Source organism: Rhincodon typus, unplaced genomic scaffold (assembly GCF_021869965.1).
Source record: "Rhincodon typus isolate 14 unplaced genomic scaffold, sRhiTyp1.1 hic_rhity00015483, whole genome shotgun sequence".
In the NCBI taxonomy this organism is placed as follows: Eukaryota; Metazoa; Chordata; class Chondrichthyes; order Orectolobiformes; family Rhincodontidae; genus Rhincodon; species Rhincodon typus.
In genome coordinates, this window is record NW_025981121.1 from 653 (window position 1) to 4206 (window position 3554).

At 47.2% G+C, this 3554-nt stretch overlaps 1 long non-coding RNA gene across 1 annotated transcript in view; it reads left to right on the top strand.

Annotated features, from left to right (window-relative positions):
• LOC125482705 overlaps nucleotides 1–3269 on the top strand; it is a 3768-nt gene extending 499 nt beyond the window's left edge. The window contains exon 2 of the long non-coding RNA XR_007261728.1: nucleotides 799–3269. This is a non-coding gene — a long non-coding RNA (uncharacterized LOC125482705). The remainder of the gene's footprint in view (nucleotides 1–798) is intronic.
• The last annotated feature ends 285 nt before the right edge of the window (nucleotides 3270–3554 follow it).

Genomic DNA, 3554 nt, shown 5'->3' on the forward strand with positions numbered 1-3554 from the left:
CCCCCCCCCCCCCCCCCCCCCCCCCCTCCCCCACCCCCCCACCCCCCTCATCCCCCCCACCCCCCCTCCCCCCCTACCCCCTCAACCTCACCTACTCATCCTCACCCCTAGCCCTCAACCTCACTACCCACCCTTACTCTAAACCCTCAACCACACCTGTCCATCCTCACCCCTAACCTTCAACCTCACTACCCACCCTTACTCTAAACCCTCAACCTCACCTACCCATCCTAACCCCTAGCCCTCAACTTCACCTACCCACCCTTACTCTAAATCCTCAACCTCACCTACCCATCCTTACCCCTATCCCTCAACCTCACTATCCACCCTTACTCTAAACCCTCAACCTCACCTACCCATCTTCACCCATATCCCTCAACCTCACCTACATATGCTCACCTCAAATCCTCAACCTCACCTAACCATCCTCAACCCTATCCCTCAACCTCACCTACCTACGGTCACCCCAAACCCTCAACCTCACCTACTCATCCTCACCCAAATCTCTCAACTTTAACTTTCCATGCACGCCTTAATACCTACTACCCAGCGTCTTTCTTGATCCCTTAAAACCAAATACTGAGCTTCTGCACATTACCCTCACACCATTTCCTGTCTTCCTCCCTACACTGTCCCAACTGACCCCCCCACCCTCACCAATGGTTGTGCCTGTGACCTGCTCACTTAAGCCTCGGTCTGTTTTGATTGGGGGTCAAGTGTTAAATTGGAAGGGGGACTTTGTGAATTGATGTAAGACCTACTGGCAGGTTGACTAATGTTTTGACTACTTCCTTACAGGAACGTGGTTACGAGTGAAGCAGAGACGGCGGGAGCCATCATGTCCTTCTTCTTATCCCTTGGCCTGGCAGCTGGAGCCTGTCTATCTTTTCTGTTCCGTGGTCTGGTCTGAAAAAGATCCTCAGGAGATATGAGTGTGGACTGTGGGAATCTGAGTTCTACACATCAGATCCTATTGTTTACTGTGTTATTATCCTTTTTATATCAGTTTTAATCAGCTGCCAGTGTGCGAGTAACTGGAAACCACAGCCCTGCACTGGGCTGAATGAGGGCAGGCTCTCACCTCCCTCCCACTTCACATGCCACCCACCCTCTTCTTTAGCCTGACGTTATGTTTTTCTTCTGTGCCCACTGTCCCACCTTCACCAATGACTCTCTGCCAATTTAACCCTCCTATTTCCCCCTTCTAGCTCACTCTCCACTTATCACCGACAAACAGTTCCTCATTAAGAGCTGCCTGATCCCTTTCTCTGTTCCATTTCTGCCCCTGACTTTGACCCATGCCTTCCCCCAAACCGCCAACCCCACTCCACCAACTCTCCTTGATATCCTCACCACCAAGTTGATCTGAGCAGCAACTTGAAATACCCAGGGATAGCAAGAAATGCTGATGCTGGAGTCAGAGACAACACAGTGTGGAGCTGGAGGAACACAGCAGGTCAGGCAGCCTCAGAGGAGCCATCAGAAGATCCTTCTGAAGAAGGGTCCTGACCCGAAACGTCAACTTTCCTGCTCCTCTGACGATGCCTGACTTGAAACACCCAGGGTTGTGTTGGGGGTTGAGAGCAGCGAGGAGTTGTGGGGGTAGAGGAGGGGTAGGGATGGAGTCTGGGGACATTTCTGAGAACTGAGGACCCCAGATTTCCCAGAGGAAGCTCCAGCTAACCTTCAGGGGAAGGGGATTTCCAGACCTTCAACTAAATGTGATGTTTGGCCTCCGCACCAGCCTTAAACTGGCCCAGAGCTCAACGCAGCTGCAGGCCGAGCCACTGGATGTTTTTCTTAATTCTATCATGGGATGTGAAGACCACTGCCGAGACCAGCATTTGTTTCTCATCCCAAATTGCCCTTGCAAAGGTGTAAGATGCAAGGAAAGGCTATTGCAGGGCAGTGTCACCAGGGTAGATCAGTCCCCTCCCTCCTGCTCTGGGTAAACATTCCCAGCTCCCACTGCTCCTCTTACCCGGTCACTACCCAAAGCAAAAACTGTACCACCAGACACTCCCTTCACCAGCAAGCTTTAAAAACCAGGGCAGGTGTTGTGTGGGATCCCAAACTGGACTGACTTTATTCATGAACAAAAACAAAGTTGCTGGAAGAGCTCAGCAGGTCTGGCAGCATCTGTGAAGGAGAAAACAATCAGAGTTAACGTTTCGGGTCCGGTGACCCTTCCTCAGAACTGGCTTTATTCATAATAACTACACAGATTGCTGGAGGAACTCAGCATCCGTGGAAACAGAAACAGTAAAGGTTTCAAGTCTGCCAGACCTACTGAACTTTTCTGGCTTTTTCTGGTTTTATTTTAGATCTCCAAGATCTGCTGTATTTTGCATCTATTTTAACATTTGTTAGTCCCTTTGCAACAAAGAACGTACAGCAATGGGGACACATGAATGTTGACAGTACAAACTATTATAATCCAAGTGTTTCAACAACGTAGACAAGTCTCCAGAGGATAGAATATCAGCAATAACTCTCTTAAGTTGTTTTAATAGATTATTTTTATGCGCTATTTTATATATATCTCTGTAAAAAAAAATACAGCATGCAATCTAATCCCTGTAAGCAACCACTATACAAGTTAGCCTATATGAATTGTACATGAACTGGCCTGAAAAAAAGAAGGAACATACTGCAATTTAAGGAGCAAGGATTGAGAAGAAACCACAATATGCTGAATAAATGTATGAAATGGAACTTTGCAGATCCCTCAAAGGGGAAGTGGAAATGGTGGAGCCATTACTGCTAAAAATGTTACTAACTACAGTCAGGAGGCAAAGTGTTGCTTGGAGGCCGCGCGGAAAAGGGCTGAGATAATATCTAGTTGCTTTTCTGAAAGACAGAAGTTAAATGAACAAGCTGTCAAATGCAGTTGAAATTGAGATAAGACTCAAAAACAATCCAGTTTTGTAGACAGTGAAAGTTCAACCAATTGTGGGGATCATGACACATTCATGACACCCGCCAGTGGTCAGATGGCCAATGACTGAGAGCCAGAAGTGGGATCGTCCTCCCAGCGATGGATCATGCAGGCTGCAGGAACAAACTGGGGGATAGCAGGTCTCCTAGAGGATAGCTCAGGGCAGAAGTAGCCTACTCTGCTATTTTGAGATTGGATTCGGGGGCGGCTGATCATTCTTCTAATATGACTCTCAGACAATCCAAGCAACTCGCCTGGTGGAATATGTGAGTATGATGCATATAGGATTAGAACTGTGGAAACATGGAATAAACTTGCTTGTGTGAATGAATTTGGTGATTTTGATTTGCTGATCCTCGGAGCAAACATATCAACAGTCAAAAACAGCTTGCTACATTCAAAAAGAAACACCCATCTTCTTTGTTATTTTTTTCCCAATGACTTTAGACCACCTTCCTCTAGATATAGCAATCAATTCTGCATTGGAAACAGTTTCATTGGGTCTGCAACACAATCTTTAGTTCCACCAGTGGCTTGTGCACCATATGAGCTGCTTCTCACCAGTCTTCATCCCATCTCATCGATATAAACATCTTTAATATAGAAACAAAGAGCC